The 18,120-nt window shown below is 40.0% G+C and overlaps 1 protein-coding gene across 8 annotated transcripts in view; it reads right to left on the bottom strand.

The window, feature by feature from the left end:
* The window catches only part of MGAT4C (MGAT4 family member C), a 687,109-nt gene that overhangs the window by 302,986 nt on the left and 366,003 nt on the right, over positions 1-18,120 (bottom strand). The window contains exon 1 of one of the 8 annotated variants that reach the window (XM_075124306.1): positions 17,238-17,474. The exons of the other annotated variants lie outside the window; for them this stretch is intronic. The gene's annotated coding sequence lies outside the window, so the exon portion shown is untranslated. Of the gene's footprint in view, positions 1-17,237; positions 17,475-18,120 lie in introns of those variants that run through there. 8 annotated transcript variants of the gene reach the window in all.

Genomic DNA, 18,120 nt, shown 5'->3' with positions numbered 1-18,120 from the left:
GAAGAGGGTGAAAAACAGCAGCAGTATTTTCAGAGTTCTTCAGTGGTTCTATATAAACTCCACTGAAGGAAATCAAAGGCTTGCATATTTAGAGGTGATGGTTGGGGTGAGAATCTGCTATATTAAGCAAAACATTACATACATGTATTAGAAAACATTACTATGATAGCTAAATAAGAAATAAACAAATATGACTCAGACTCTGCAACTGACAGAACGTGAGCAGACTGCTGCACCTGCATGGAGCTCCATCAGGGCACAGCTGTTCACTCATGCACAGAGTATCAATTGAGGATCAGTCTATACTAGCAAACTAGTGACCAAATCATATCTCTAGGTCGTGTCTTTGAATGATAGTGATTGTGAGCATGTAGACCAAAAATATATTTATAACCCGTTTATTAAATATAGGAATGTCAGTGAAGTGGTAATCTGTTGGCCCTTTAAAAATAAAAATATAAGATGTTTTAAATATAAACACACTTAGCACCAGTTTAGCTGGACCGAGAAGGAGGCTTGAGGGCTTTATAGGAAATCATAACATGGAAATAAGTTCCACTGTCTGTATTGCTGTTTGAAACCAGTCCATAGGAAGACTCAAAAATCAACTGTAAACGACCCATGAGTTAATGCCAGTTTTTCTCCTCTACTAAAAATCACAAACTGTAAATTGAAACTAAATAAGTGGCAGTAGTCTCTCTCCTTAATATCACAGTTTGTCACTAGTTTTCCATTATTGATGGCTAAAGTTAGTCAAGTGTTAAATGTTGTTAAATCATCTTTCTTGATTAGTAGAAATCATAATTAGAAGTGACTGGATAAAGTAGACAATAATTGGATATTTTAGACTAAATATAGTAGTTTATCAAAGCACTATAGTGTAGTCACAGAGCATATATAAAATCCAACTGGACTAATTTGGTACCACCGTTTTTCAGTACATGAAACCAAAATACATATAGCTAGATTGTTATTTGGAATGTATGCCCTTGCAGGTGAATAAGAACTCCCCTTAATCTCTGTTTACAGGCAGACTGGACAGAACCATGTTTCTCTCTCCCTCAGAGCAGATGGCTGCAAAGTAGAAAGGAAGGACAGAACAGAAGGGGAATGGGTGAAGGTTTGACTCCAACTTTGCAAATGCACTAGCCAAAAAGATTGATGTTGCAATTTGCTGCTGTAGGCTGTATCTTACTATTCCACCTACACCCCTAAGAAAACAATGCCTGCCCCTCCTCCTTGGGTACTGCAGCTGATGCAAAATCCCTTACTCAAGGCTCTACTTAAAGAGATAATCTAGCCATTAATGCACAGAAAATTCTGGATTGCAGCAGTGGTGGCCTGTCCCCTTAAGAATTCCTGACCTTAGGGGTCATTCCACCCCTGTCCTGTGGTGCAGCCCTTTTAAGGTTTGGTACCCAAGACTCTAGGAAAGTTACAAAGGAAGAGATGGGGATAGAGGAAGTGGCCCCTGGGGAATAATCCATGTGTGGGAAAACCTATTCCTTTAATAGTCTGGGACAAGGAGCCTTGTACAGACAGAGAGGCAAGTCCCCCCTCTCTCCCAGGCAACCAGCTCAGGGAAGGAGGGCTGCATATACAGGGCTGATTTAAAACATACGCAAACTAGCACATGCTTAGGACCCAAGTTCATGGGAGGGACAGGAAAAAAGGCAAAATGTTAGGGTGGTTGTTTTTGGTTGTTGTTTGTTTTTAAACAGATATGGATTTGCATGCAAACTTAAAGATCTTCACTCACCTGAGTGGCATTGGGACCTGGTGCACAGGGTTGCAACACCATGCAAATTTGACCAGGTTGCCCTCCGTCATGGTGAGCAGTGCCCTGAGCAGCAGCAGGATGAGCAGCCAGACCTGGTGGATCCAAAGCATGGCCAGCCCAGCCACAGGGAGTGTACTGTATGGCTGTTTGTTGTTACTCATATTAGAAGGTTAGGTAGGGGCCCAGAAGTGAATATTTGCCTAGGGCCCAGACATGGGTTCATCCAGCCTTCTGTACCTGTTTGGCCTCTTTCCTCAGAACAGAGACACACCAGCCGTGGAATGTTGCTGCCTGCTGAGCTCTCCCAATCCAGGGAGATAAAGGACTAATGTGAAAAGGGGCCAGCTGAAGGAAAAGCTGGTTGGAAGCCATAGGTGGTTTGAGGTAATGAGCACAGCCACACAAGGTGAGCTGTGGGCCTCCTCTGCCAAGGGAGAAACGTGAAATCTCCTCAGCCCAGAGAAGGAGGGCTGGGAAGACTCCTGAATCTGAGAGGGGAATCTATGGACGAGGAAGTCCAGGACTGAAATCCCCACAGCCCCGGGGACAAGGGCTGTTAAAACTATTGAACCTAATGGAGAGCTCTTTTGGGGGGAAACTGTATAAACTAAATACATCAGACTGCAGTAGAAGAGGAATATTGTTTAAAGAGCCTGGTGGTGAGTGATTTATATTTGAACCATAGTAGAGGGAACTGGGAAAAATGTGCCTGCGGGGTCTCACAGTACCACAAGCAGGTACTCTGGTGCAGTACCTTGCTACATGGATATATTCACATATTTTACTGTAAATAGGTAACGTTCCCACGCAGATCACAGCAGAACACACACAAACACACACACAAACATGAACTGTATGTAGTCTGGACTTACCTTTTTCCTAGACTTGATTCATATTGATGGAATAATAGACTAGCAATGGGTGAAAGTAGAAGTTTATCTTAAGCTCCTGGCTCTGGAAAGCAATACTAGAAATCTTGAGATAACACATTCCTTCGTGAGATTTCTAGTACTCCCTGACCATGAAGGAAATATCATAAGAACAGATTAGTTTATGGTGGGTTTTTTCCCCCAGTTCCACTTCCTACTCCAGCTAGAAACAAGAAAATGCATGCAAAAATTAAATATTTTGTATTATATATATTTAGTTAACCACACTTTTTTTCATTTAACCTATGACACACAGGTAGGTTGAGGTTAAGTTTTGAGTGAATGTTTAAGTCTGTTCTTATATCTCTATATCTAGTTACATATATGGCCTTTTCCACCATAGCATCTGAGTGGCTTTCATACATGGTTGATTGCTCATCCTTCAAAAAGGGCATCTTTCAATTAGAGGTTGGGAGCAAGTGGAGGATTTGATATCTGGAAGAGCAGCTATTCAGCAGTAGCCAGATGCGTTAGTAGCTGAGGCCAAATTTTTTAAAGGTGTTTAGGTGTTGCTGCACTCAGTATCACAAAACCCAGCTGATTTTGGGGCTAAAACTCATTTTTGAAAGGGATTTAATTCCATTAACAGCTGATGAAATTTAGACTCCTAAGTGCTGAGTGCAGCAATGCCTAAATAACTTTAAAAAACATTGTGTGCATAAGCGCAACTGAGTGGGGCGTGTTTCTAGGCAGATTAGCAACTGCCTTTGGCCTTCTCCCTAAACTTGCAGAATTGGCCATAGGGAGCATTATGAAGATTGCATTCCTATTACAGATTATACCAGGATGGCTGCTTTCCTATAACCAGCCCTTTCTGCTACCTTCCATCTGCCTGAAGCATAGAATCATACTTCCAAATCACATTCCAAGTTCAGGCTCAATTTCTTTCATTCATGCAAACAGCCAGTTCAGAGGTGTTCACATTCCCACCCGAATTGTTGGCTCACCTCTACTTTGATATCAGAATAAGGGAAAACTTCACATTTGGTAGAAAATACCAGTTTCAAATTAGCTGAAGAGAGAGCAGAGTCGATTTTATGGTAAATCATCTGCAACCTTCTGTCTGTTTCACAGAAAAATAATCAATGATTCTTTTCTAGTAACACTCACCCCATGCCTCAGATTCCTGTTTCAACATTTATTTGTGCAGCATCATTCTTAAGAGCCTTGACTTATTAGTGCCACTTTGATGAGAGCAATGACTGCTACAGGTTTCTCCCAAAGAGCCACTGCCTAATGAATGTTATTCAACACTACAGTGTGCTCTATGACTATACATATTACACTAGTTCTTAGATTACCTCAATAGTCGCACTGTTCTAAAATCACTTCTGACTAAAATTTCATTGTAACATACTATAACTGTTCAGAATATTTTAAATATAAGCTCTATTTCCAATGTTAATATAAGTCTGTGTAACAAGTTGAAACTGTTATGCATTGTAACTTGCAGGATAGTGGTTGCCAGCAATTCTAATTTGTATTCATTTTCAATTCTTAAATTTCCAGTTTGTATTATATTATTATGAACTAGGCAAAACCTTGTTATAGCTTGAGTTAAAACCTCGTTCAGTTGATGAGTGTGAACTTCCAATTAAAATATCTAAGTATAATTAAGAGAAAACGGTTATGTGAATTCACGCAGCAGTTTTGGAGTGTGTGGATGGAGGAGTTTGTGCTGAGAATTGTTTTGGGTAAGAGTATGTGTGTGTGTGTGAGAGAGAGAGAGGTAAGACAGAACACAAAACCTGAGAAGGACAGAGGCATCTAAAAAAGCCAAACAGCAACCTGTAAGTAGAATGTGTCCAGGTGTCAGGATTGAGAACTTGCAACTATGCCTGCTCAGTCACTGGGCTGCCTATGAGCACAGCTGAGCCACAGCGGGGCCACTTAATTGATCTCTCTGCCTGATCAGCTGAGCAAGTCAGCAAACCTGCTCTTATACGCAACAGCAAAAACTGATGTCTGGCTACTCAACACTCATGCCTGCAGCTACAATTGCTTCTTTCCCAGCATTGCTCCAGCCCTGCTCTCCTATTGGCTTCCTGACTCTGACCCCCAACTTCAGTTCTTAACCCCAACTTCATAGGTTCACTGATCAAGAGACCACTGTGATCATCTTGTGTGACCTCCTGTACAACACAGGTCATAGAACTCCCCCAAAATAATTCCTAGAGGAATTACTAGATCTTTTAGAAAAACATCCAAACTTGATTTAAAAATAGTCAGTAATGGAGAATCCACCACAATTCTTGGTAAATTATTCCAGTGGTTAATTATTCTCATTGTTAAACATGTACACCTTATTCCCAATCTGAATTTGTCTAGTTTCAACTTCCAGTCACTGGATCATACTATACCTTTTCATACTAGATTGAAGAGTCTATTATTAACTATTTTCTCCCTATGTATGGAGACTAATCAAGTCACTCCTTAACCTTCTCTTTCTTAAGCTAAATAGATTGAACTCCTTGAGTCTATCACTATCAGGCATGTTTTCTAATCTTTTAATCATTCTCATGTCTCTTCTCTGAACCCTCTCAAATTTATCAACATCCTTGAATTGTGAACACCAGAACTGGACACAGTATTCCAGGAATGATCACATCAGTGGCAAATACAGAGGGAAAATTACCTCTCTGCTCCTACTTGAGATTCCCATTTATGTGTCCCAAGATCACATTAACTCTTTTGGCCATAATGTGAAAATGGGGCCTCATGTTCAGCTGATTATCCACTCCAGCCCCAAAATCTTTCTCAGAGTCACTGCTTCCCAAGAGAGAGTCCTCGATCCTGCAAGTATGGCCTATATTCTTTGTTCCCAGATGTATACATTTACACTCAGCCACATTAAAACACATATTGTTTCCTTGCACTTACCCATCGGGAGTTATAAAAGCTGGCTAACAGTCTTGTTCTTGATGGCAAAACCAACCCCATGAATACACCTCTCTTCAGATAGCTTTCCTTTCCAAAAGGCCCCTCCATCTTCTTCAGATGGCCTTCATCTGCCTGATGGGTCTCATTTAGGGAATCACTATCAGTGTCTTCTCTTGTAAGTTCTCTAGCTATTATGGCAGTTCTTATTTCAGGAAGAACATCTCATGACTCTTCATCTTAAGCTTAGTAGCAACCAGTATGCCGCGGTCATCAGTACGTACACTTTCACACCTGATGATGACGAAGAAAACAAGGAGCAGTTCTATTGTGCTCTTGATGCAGTCCTGACTGCCACAGCAAGGAAGACAAGCTTATCCTCATGAATGATTTTAATGCAAGTGTTGGGCGACACCCCAAAATCTGGACAGGCACTATTGGGAAAGAAGGGGTGGGGAAAGTCAACTCGAATGATGTTCTGCTCCTCAGTAAGTGTGTGGAGCATGATTTGCTTATTACAAATACCATCTTTAGACAGTGGGACAAATATAAGACCACTTGAAAACACTCATGTTCCAAACACTGGTGTCTTTTTGACTATGTCATTGTCAGACCCTGTAATCATATTGATGTCCGTATTATGTAAGCCATGAGAGGTATGGATGACTGTTGGACAGAGCAACCTTTAGGCAGATCAATTATGAATATGCAGCTTGCATCACAACACCACAAACAACTGAAAGGTATGCAGAAGAGATTTAACATCAGAGGACTTCAAAATCACATTTGTCGTGAACCTGTTCAGCGATGCCTCAATGAGAGGCTCTCTGACCTACTTGACATCATCAATGACATCCAAATATATTGGGAGCAGTTCAAGACCATTATTCACAAGGCATGTGCTGAATCAATTGGATACTTCACTCACTGCCATCAGGATTGGTTTGATGAGAACAATGAGGAAATCCTAGCATTTATTCATCAGAAAAGAAGCACATTTTGCACTTGGTGAAATGAACCCTCTAACCAGAAAAAATGAGAGACTTATCAACTTAAAGCTGTAGTTCAAAGGAGGCTGCATGATATCAAGAATCAGTAGTGGCAAGCAAAGACCATGGACATCCAGAGCTTCACTGATCAACATGACAAGAGAAGTTTTTTTCAAGCAACAAAAGCCACCTATGAGCCAAGTTCAAATAGCATAACCCCTCCATAATCCCAGGACAGCTCCACCCTTTTTAAGCCCTCCAGAAATGTTGGAAGGAGGATTTTGAGACTCTATTGAACCATGAATCTGACGTTTCAGCTGCCATCATCAAGTTCATTCCTCAGCATTCAGTAATAGAACTCCTTATAGACACCCCATTTTTGGAGAAAGTTTAGCATGCCATCCCTCAGATTAGAAACAACCAGGCTCTAGGCCCAGATGGCATCTCTGTGGAAGTCTTCAAAGCTCGTGGAATAGCACTCATGCAAAAACTTCATCAATTTATAAGAATTTGGGTTAAGGAGGAAATTCATCCTGATATAAGGAAAGCCACAATTGTGACCATTTTTAGAAACTGGGACAAGTCAATGTGCAGGAATTATCAAGACATTGCCCTCCTCTCCACTGCCAGGAAGATCCTTGCTCACATCCTTTTGAACTGTCTCCTCCCTCTTGCTGAAGATGTCCTTCCAGAATCCCAGTGTGATTTCAGATGGTTTTGGGGCACCACCACCATGATTTTTATTGCACAACAGATCCAAAAGAAGTGTAGAGAACAATACCAGCCATTGTTTACAGCATGTATTAACCTAACTAAGACCTTTGATTGCAGAGTGTGAAGCATTATGGAAAGTGATGTATAGTTTCAGTTGTCCAATGCAGTTCATTAGCGTTCTCTGATTACTTCATGATGGGATGCCTGCCATTGTCCTTTGTAATGGGTTGGAGATGGATCTGTTCACCATCTGTACTGGTGTCAAGGAGGCTGTGTTATTGCCCCAATCCTTTTATTCCATCTATCTTGCCATGACCTTGATTCTTATCCATGACTGTGTTCCTTCTGAAATTGGGATTGAGTATCGTATAAACAGCCAGCCCTCCAACCTGTGGCATCTTCATTCTAAAACTAAGGTCACCAGGACTCTTATTACTGACCTTCATTATGCTGATGACTGTCTATCCTCACACATACCAAGACTGGCTTGCAATCTACCCTAGATCTTTTCTCAGTCCTATCATAGCCTAGGACTTTCCCTCAACATTGAGAAAACTAAAGTGCTCCATCAGCCTGCCCCAGCACAAGTTGCCCTTCTTCTCCCACAAGTTGTCATTGGTGGTGAACCCCTGGCAAATGCTGAGTATTTCCCTTACCTTGGTAGCCACCTCTCCCAGATAACAAATCTTGATATGGAGATTGAACATAGGATCTGTTGTGCCAGTGCATCCTTCGGAAAGTTGCTCCATTGTGTCTTTATTGACAGAGATTTGCGAATGGAAACTAAGATCCTGGTCTACAATGTAATAGTCACCCCCACTCTGCTTTAGGGTGCGAGACATGGGTGACATACTGAAGCCATCGTAAGTGTCTGGAGTAGAACAGCATTTCCTTAGGAAGATTCTCCGTATCAGATGGGAAGACCATCACACCAATGCCAGTGTTCTCTCTGTAGCTAACATCATCAGTTTTCAGAGTAACAGCCGTGTTAGTCTGTATTCGCAAGTATTAGTCTGTGTTCTTTTTGTGAACATCATCAGTGTTGAGGCAAAAGTTATGAAACATTAACTTCACTGGGTTGGTCATTGTGTGTGGATGACTGATACTTGTCTTCAGAAGCAAGTACTCTTTTGTCAACTTAGTCATGTTAAGAGGACCCATGGGCCACAGAGGAAATGCTACAAGGACACCCTGAAAGTATATCTTAAGAAGGGAGGCACTGACCCTGTGAATTGGGAAGAGCTGGCTGGCAACAGACCATACATCTAACCTCAGTCCATTTTGAAGAGAATTGCCTGGCTCAAGAGGCTGAGAAATGGCAGAAGAGGAAAGAAAGTGTACAGCATCCTGGACAGCAGATGTGCTCTCTCCATGCAACCAACTGTCACATAAGCCCTGCTGATTCATATTAGTCCCATTACCCTCTTTTAGTTCTTTATTTATTGATTCCCATATCAGCCATTCTATTATTTTAACATCATCGATCATTATGGGGATCAATGTCAGACTGACAGGCCTACAGTTACCCAGGTCATCCCGTTTACCCTTTTAAAAAACTGGAAACATTAGCATTCTTCCAGTCTTCTGAAACTTCCTCAGTGCTGCACAACTTATTAAACATCAACATTAATGGTCAGAGGGGTTCCTCATCAGATCTTTTAAAAGTCTTACATCCAAGTTATCTAGACTTGCTGATTTAAAAATATCTAACTTTAGCATCTTCTGTTTAATATCCTCCAGATATATTAATGGAATGGAAAGAAAGTTATGAGACAGCATCATCTGTTTTTCCCAAAATATATAACAGAAATATTTAATGAACACTTCTGCCTTCTCTGCATTATTATAGACAATTCCACCATTTCCATCTAGTAGTACACCAATATCATTGTCAGGTTTCTTTTTGTTTCTAACATATTTTTAAAACTCCTTCTTATCGTCCTTAACTCTGCTGGCCATAGATTTCTTCCTGTGTCCCTTGGCTTCCCTTACCAATTTTCTACAATTCCTAACTCCTGATTTATATTGATTACTGCCAACTTCCCCTTTCTTCCATTTGTTATATTTATTTTATTTTTTGATAGCTGCCTTCACTTCGGCTCTAATCCAAGTTGGCTTTTTCACCAGCACAGCCTTCTTCCTCAGTTGTGAAATTGAGGCTTTTGGGGTATCTAATAAGGTTTTCTTAAATGATTCCAAATTATCATTCATATTTTTCTGATTAAGTTCTTCCTCCCAACTGATTTGGCTCATAGTTGTTTTCAGCTTTGTGAATTGGCCCTATTAAAGCACCAATGGTTTGGATTTTATTCTGCTTGCACATTAGAAATGTGATGAGGTCATGATCACTTGTATCTAAGCAACAATCTACTTTTAGTTCTGTGATCAGTTCCTCTTTATCTGTTAGTATTAGGTCTAATATAGAACCCCCGACATGTTGGCTGCAACACTGTTTGAGTTAGGAAATTATCATCTATTATGTTTAGAAATTCCAAGGATGTTTTAATATTGGCAGCATGAGACTTCCAGCACATCACTCAAACTGAAGTATCCTGTGATTGCAGTCCCCCCCCCCACACACACACACCACACACACATTATAGATAGATGCACAAGGAAGTAGTCATCCTGTTCCCTTGTGTGATATGGTGGTCTGTGACAGACACAAATTAGTATCCCATTTTGTGCTTTATCTGTTTGGACATTGATCCATAAGAATTCAAGATCACTTTCTTTTGAGTTATCAGTGACTCAGAATCAGGTAGTGCCATTTTTGGCAGAGTGCTGCTCCCCCTCCCCTTTTGCCCTCTCAATCCTTCCTAAATAGCTAATCATCACTGAGTTTAACATTCCAGTTATGCAAATAATCCCACTAGGTGTCAATATCAACTAGATAAATGTATGCTCATAAATGAGAAATTTTAATTCCTCATTTGTTAGCCAGGGTCCTAGCATTAGTATATGAGAAATTCAAGAATTTCTTCTCTTCATGTCTTTTGGTTCCTTGATTAATTTTGTTAACAAATCAATTTTGTGCTGAGTGGTCATATCTTCCCCTTTTTAACCCTCCTTTTACTGTTAGTTTTACCTCCTGCCAACTACACTAGCCAGCGTCTTCGCAAGGACATTGGTCCCCCTTCTAGAGAGGTGGAGGCCATTGAAACTATACAGCCCCTTTCCCCACAGAAGATGAACTAATGTTCCACAAAGCAAAACCCTCTACAACTTAGCTATCCAGGGATTCACTTACAGAATCTTCTGCCTTCTTTGTTCAAGGGACAGGAAGGATCTCAGAGAAGATGGCTTGGACATTATTCTTCTTCAGCAAGCTTCCAAATTCCCTGAAGTCATCTACTATCTGCTAGATTTCCTGAGATGCAGCACCCCTTGGCTGTGGTTACTGGCTTCCTGTCTCTAGCTCTGACCCCTAGCTCTGGCTCCTGACTCCTGCTTTGACAAATAGGCATGGCTCCTGCTTCAACCATCAGACCTGAGTGCCCATACCCTGGTTTGTAGACTGGAGGAAGGTTCTGGTGTGGGATTATAGGTTGAAAGAAGTCTGGGTAGCCAGCAAAAAAGTGAAAACCTTGCTTTTTTTGTCTGTTCCTCCTGCATTTGTAGAGGCAGGACTTTGTATATTCTTTGTAAATAAATAAGATTTCATCAGAAAATACCAGACCCAATCATCAGTTTCTTCCCCCAGCTGGAAGATCATCAGGACCCTGAATTTTGACTAGCTACTTGGGAATAACAATAGTATGTTCTCAATTGTTTGATAAATAATTCATAATGACATAGTGATCAAATAATAAGATACAAGCATAAAGAGGCAGAGCTTTCTAAAATTTTAATTTCTCAAACTTCAAGTATCATTAACATTATTTTTGCATGAGCTCTCCTTTATTAAAAATAAACATTAAAGGGATTGTCAGTTGGATTGTATTGCAACAGTGGCTGAATAGGCACTCAAATGTTTTCAGATAGCAAGCGTAAGAGCCATGGATACAACCAAAGCAAATATACCAAAATTCCACAGGATATTCATACAGTATACAGCACTATTCACCCAGATGCAGTTGTATGCAACCTAAATAGTGAGTTAGAAATAGCATTTAAACCTGAACTACTGCAGCCACTATAATATCATAAAAGCACATGCACATATTAAATATTACAAACATTGACTAGCTCAGATTGTTCAAGCACTCCTGAAGGACATTGTCAAATGCAGAAAGCCCAGCATGGAAGACAGTTATGTATACTTAGAAACAAACCCAGAAGAGGGAGCTTGAAGGAATTAACTTCTTTGAAATGGTGGAAACCACCAATAAGTCTAATAATTCTGCAGCAACAACTTATTACATCAGTGTGAACACTTTGATGTGAGAAATTTTATCAGAACTTAAATATGACCTGACTCAACTAGGGAGTGAAGTTCTGTATAAAATATATTATGAATGTTATACTTCATGTGTGAAAAATACTTCAGCTAATATGTATCCACACAACTTAATCTCACATTTTAAAATGTACTAACTCTTTACTTTTCAGTTCTGTGAAGTCACACTGTTACGAGGTTTGTCCCGTTGGACAGTATTCATAGCTCCCATCTGGACTGCCCATTTAAAAACAGTAGTATTGCCAAATGGAACTCTAATTCATCTCTTGTGGACCTATTCCAAGACACATTAATTTTGGTTGGAAGTGATCACCAGACGAAAAAGTTGATCTCCAACTTTCCATTAAGAAATTGGTATTCAGGCCATGATAGATCTTCTTAATTTCACTAATGGACATAAACTTTGGCTCTTCAGAGCCTTCTTAGCCGCCAAGGAACTTATCCTAAGTGAAAAGGGAGACCTTAGTATCTCAGCTGTAGAAAATTATAATTTGACTGCAAATAGGCAATAAATAACAGGAAAGACATATAAAAGATGTCTGAGATGCAGAATCTCAGCATTTCCAAGATATGGGATGGTCAGAGGCTTACTAAGATTTTGTAAGAGTGTAACTATTTCTTCATTATTATTCACTCATTTAAAAAATCTTAGGGAATTAATTAGTATGAGCAGATAGCCCATTTTGGGGAATAGTGTTTTCACTATTGATGACAAAGTGTGTGAACTGCCTTGATGAGCAAAGAAAGTATTTAGTATTTGTGAGTATAATAATGAGTACATTTAACGTCCTATGTGTGACAGGCTGCTCTACTCACAGCAGGTTTGGCACCTCCTCCTGGCTATTTTGGGGAATAGCTCACCAGGTAAACACCCCTTCCTGTGGTTGCATGCCATCCCCTCCATCTCCCTTTAACAGGCAGCAGATTTAGAACACATAAAAGGAAGTATTTTTTCACACAATGCATAGTCAACTTGTAGAACTCGTTGCCAGAGGATGTTGTGAAGACCAAGACAATAACAGGGTTCAAAAGAGAACTAGATACGCTCATGTATGAAAGGTTCATTAATGGCTATTAGCCAGGATGGGCTGGGATGGTGTCCCTCGCCTCTGTTTGCCAGAGGCTGGGAATGGGTGACAGGGGATTGATCACTTGATGATTACCTGTTCTGTTCATTCCCTCCGGGGCACCTGGCATTGGCCACTGTCTGAAGACAGGATACTGGACTAGATGGACCTTTGGTGTGACCCAGTATGGCTGTTCTTATGTTCTCGCTTTGTCTTCAGCCCCTCTCTCACGCCAGGGGCTGCTGCAGCCTCCTCGTGACTCAGCCCTCTATCTAGGTCACTATTGTGGTTGCCCCTTCTGAGGGTAAGAAAGTCTCTCTCACAAACAAGCTCAGGCAGTTTTCTTACTCACTGTCCCACTGATGCCACTCCCCCAGTGGCTGGTTGGGGAACCTGAGCCCACCCTCTACTCTGGGTTCTGTCTCAGGGACCCTCTACTCAGCAGTCAACGTCTGTTGAACCCTATACCTTGTTGCATTTCCCTGAGCCTTTTCCTAACCTTCTGGTTCTCCCTCCCTTCTAGGATCCGCCAGCTTCACCCCTCTCAAAGAGCAACTGCACGCTACAAACACTCCACCCTCTTCCCAAGGAGTGACAGCAGCCTTTCCATCTTCTTGGCTTGTCTCTGGTGTCAGCTTCCTAGCTTACATAGGCCTTGCCTGTTCTTACACAGATGAGCTTCTTCTCATTAAGACTTTTCTCTCTATCTTAATTCCCTCCAATTTGCCACCTAATAGGCTAATTGGCTGTTCTGGCCTACCTTAGCTTCTTCAGGGCAAGTGTGGAGAGGACACCCCATCACACTCTGACAAAATGGGAAAAATCTGGTACACCCAGAGAGATTCAAAACCAACTGGGAATGGGCCCTTGTGGTAGGAGCCTGAAACTGTGCAGAAATCTGAGAGAGAGAGACTTCAAGGGAACGAAAGCAGTTGGATTTTTTTAAAACAACAAAGTAAAGGAGAATATATAGATGTTACTAACCCATAGCAGTTATTGCCTTTTTTTTTTTGCCAAAGAAAACTGATGTAGGCACTCTTTATTAGTGTAGCCTCTGAACTTAATGGGGAGTGTTCCAGTTGGGAAGATCCTGTGTGCTGCAATCCAGCCTTACAGACCACAACTCCCAGGATGTCTTGCGGAAAGAGTGAGAAACTTCCTCGTCCAGGGAGTACAGGAAAAGCAGGAGTGGGCTCCATTTTGGGAAGACTGAGATTGGTGCTGTGAAGCTCTATACCAGGAGCTGCTGCTAGGAAGCTAGAAGCCACTGCTGAGAGCCTGCTGGGGCCTTCATCGAGCAGAGAGCCTCAGAGGCTGTTGCTGGTTTCACTGGAGCCAGGGCAGAGACTATTGCTGTGTCTAGAGCTGACTGAGGTGGGCCTGTAGTGAAGGAACTGTGAGTAGCCCCCACTCTTGTTTGGGAAAATACTTGCAAGGGAAGGGGCACAGCAGAGAGACTGAGTCTGAGAAGGGGCAGAGTGATCTTCCCATCGAACCAGGACCCAGAGCTGCTGACATTTGGTGGAGCCAGCTCCAATTTCAGAGGGGTTGTGCAGCTTGTTGTCTTGGCTGGACTGATACACGGGACCCAACAGAGTGCTGTCTCCATCTTCAGATCCTTAAGCGCACCCACACAAGCATCTAGGACTCTGAAATCCAGAGGAGTGTATACACCGGGGTGGGGTAAATAGTGGCAGTGTAGCCCAGTTAGATAAGTTTCATGTATTACTATATATTACATTTGTTAATTGATTTAAATTATGTGGATTTAAATTAGTAGTGACATTTGAGTTTAGTCTGGTATACTTCTGTTTCTTTAAGTTGTTAAGAAAAGGTGTGTTAACTGTAATTTTAGTATATTTGATGTATATTATTAATTGGTATTTTTGAGTTAGACCCATGCCACTGATTATTAATTATTAATTATTATTATTACTATTTGAAGGGGTTTATTCCTGGAGGTTCCCAAGGCACACCATTGAGTGCGTACAGGGGCCAGCCAGGTGGAGGCACCACCAATTTTAAACTCCTTTAGCAGTAAAGGGACTGTAGCAGAGGAGTGGATAGAGTATTCCCACTTATCCAACATCACTACTGGGATACTCAGGATCTCCTTTAATATCAACGTCAGGCACCCAGACATACAGGTGAGTGTTGCCTGCTCCCGAGTAATCTAGGGAGGATATGGGGAGGGGTTACACTGATATACATTGGTAGTGTGACATTGAGGTGGACGCACTAAAACATGTTATAAAGAAATGCAACAGTACACAATTTTGAGCCTAGCATTTAAAAATCTATCTAGTTTGTTGTACTGAGAGCTCAGAACAGACACAGGGGTAGCGTTACAGGACTGGACTGCAAAATAATAAGGGAAAAATCTGAGAATGAAAAAATAAATATTGCTCTGGGCATCATATCCAGTAGATATTTGTCAATTAGGAATTTGAAAATACCTATACAGTCTGTAGTTTAAAGGTCAATGCTCCTGGCAAAAGCTTTGGAGAAAGAGATAGTTTAGCAGCACCTTGCTAAATGGCAAAAAAAGATAACTTATGGTGAAATTTACATGAAAAACAGAGAGTTCTCACTGAGGAATGGTCATAGTGATATTTGTTCTGATAATGAACTTGCTTGCAATCTAGGTTGTATCTCAGTACGCATGTGTCCCAGCTGCACAAATTAAGACCGTGAGATTCAGGAAGGCATCCCTATGTTGAAATCGCTTAAACGTATTCTTAAAGTTTAGTATCTGTTTAGCCCCATTTCTTGTGCACTTTCTTGTACTGAGGCCTAATTTAATACTTATGTTTCTTTTTCATGTTGTCAACATCAAGAATTAATCAATAAACAAACACTGCTATAAGTTGGTTGTTTTTAAAATATTATGCTGAGGTCTGACCTCTCTCACACACAAACACAGATATCATTTGTGGAATCCTTCTTGATTGATATAAACAAATTTGTGCTTAGTTGAGCAAGTGTGGAACTGTATTGTAGAACTCCAGGTGAGCAATAATAAATCCTTGTTATACCTACTAAATGGATCCTCTATTAACCCTCAGCATCAATAATTAATATTCTGCAGCTATACTTCACTTTTCTTAGCATTTCAGTACAGTTAAAATTTAAAATGCAAAGAAGATGAATGTAGTTTTTAAAACAAAAATACAGATTCAGAGACACAAACATTCCATGAATTTGGTCAAAAATGCCATATTGTTCATGTAACAATAACTAAATAAGACAAAACATTTCATTTCAACATTTTCAAAATAAAACATTCAGGTTTTTTTTTTATTCAAAACAAGCTTACCTTTAAAAATCTCTTTCAGTTTTATTAGGAAACCTAAAAAAACCAAAAACTAAAAAACCTTAAACTCAAAATTGAAATGACTTTTTTTCAACTTTTTGGTTTGGCAAAATTTTCAAACAATTTTCATTTGGGGAAATGCACTTCACTATTAAATCTTTACTAAGAATTTGGGTGAGGAGGACGGAACTTGAGTGAAAATTATTGATTATGAAATTAATTGAGAAGTATTGACATTCTGCTGTAGTTTTTATCTGTAACTTCAAAAACTTACATTGATGGAATATTGTGTGGCTTTTTTATTGTTTTGTCTGGTATCTTTGCTGAACCTTTTCAGAAATTAATAATGTTCTTTATGAATGTTGCTAGAGATGAAAATTACTAGAAAAAAGTCACTTCCAGTTAGATTCTAAAAAATAGTGTACACTTGCATACTTTATATAACAAAAGTGTCATCTTTTCCACCTAGTTTAAACTGCATAGTTATGTTCCATAATTCTGCGAAATGATATTTTTTTTCATTTTCAACCAACGCTGTAATGCAATCCGGATATCATCACCAGTTAATGTTATCACATAAAATTAACAGTATCTATTTCTTGACCTCAATAATGGGAAGAGGTCTGCCAATTAACTGGTTTTCCTTTTAAGCAGTTACCAATAAACTCATACAGAGAACACATAGGGAATAAAAAAGGAAACCTATAATAGATTAGAAACTGTTAAATGCAATGTTTGTATTCCATATTTTGCAGTTTGCCACCATATCATTCTCTAACTTTGAAATTATTTGTTTATTAATTTAATATATATTCACTATGTAATCCCTGTTTGTATAAATCTGGCATTAAAATCTTTTTAAAAAAACCTGAACAACAAAATAGAAGGAGTGACACATTTTTCTACTGTTAAGCTGGCACTCACTTTTTTATACTATTCACTGTAAGCCAATTGATAATATAAAAACATTTTAGAGTGAGAGCTTGAGTGGATGGAATATCAAATTTAAACAGATACAGTATGTTTGCTTACATTTTAAATTGTTAAAAACGATCCATGCTCCTGCTAACTCGCTAGAAATATTAACAGACTATGCAGGCAATACCCATTGATTTTATTTTCATTATTGTTTACAATTCAATCCATTTTTATATAAAACAAATACTCACTCCCAATACACCAGCAGGATATGGCCAGGGAAGACCCACCCTGGTTATCACAGCCAACTTCAGACCCTTCTTCTATTGCTGTAATATTTCGCTACTCTTCCTAGGCTAGTTGGGGTGACTTTTCCCAGTGACTATCTGACAATATGAGGGGAGTGTCCAAGCCAATCACTGGTGCCCCTGTAGCCAACAATGCAACATGTAAGCAGTGCATTAACAGGGGCTCTCAACTGATCTCTGTTCTGAGCTCAGGGCTGAAAATGCTTTGGCTGAGATCTGCAGTCAGGACTGAGACCTGGGAACACAGTTTCAGGCATTCCTCATCAGAGCTCAAATTTGTCACACAAAGAAAGAGAGGAATGGAAGACGTTAGTTATTGGTGGAATATTGTTACTTGTGGGTGGGAAGAAGGCATATTCCCAGGTGGCTTCTGTCTGACAGTTAGGGCTTTGATGGCCAATTGGACACATTAGGTTTTGAGAAATACCCAGGGAATGAATGCAGGTGAATCAGTTAAAATGACCAGTTTTAATAAGATTTTGTTAATAATTAATGAAGTCTCAACCATTTGTTCAAGCCACAGGCAGTTATGCAATGCATAATTTCTTCAACTGCTGTATCCACACTTAAAGCAAAATATGGAGTTCTAGTTTATGGTATCATCCAAACTACTGCTGACACCTTGTCCAAAATATTTGCTTATTATTCCATTTCAATAGGCAATTGACATGCCAAATGGAAGGACAAAAGGACATGATTATCCTGTATTGTTATATTGACAGAGAGAGAAAGTGTTTCTTTACAATATTACAAAATGTTCTTCATTCCCAAAATAATTAATGCAGGGATTAAAAGGTATTAGTAGTTCACGTTATCCACGCATTAG

Source organism: Caretta caretta, chromosome 1 (assembly GCF_965140235.1).
Source record: "Caretta caretta isolate rCarCar2 chromosome 1, rCarCar1.hap1, whole genome shotgun sequence".
Classification (NCBI taxonomy): domain Eukaryota; kingdom Metazoa; phylum Chordata; order Testudines; family Cheloniidae; genus Caretta; species Caretta caretta.
The sequence above is the reverse complement of the archived record's forward strand: the minus strand, read 5'-3'. Positions and strand labels throughout refer to the sequence as shown.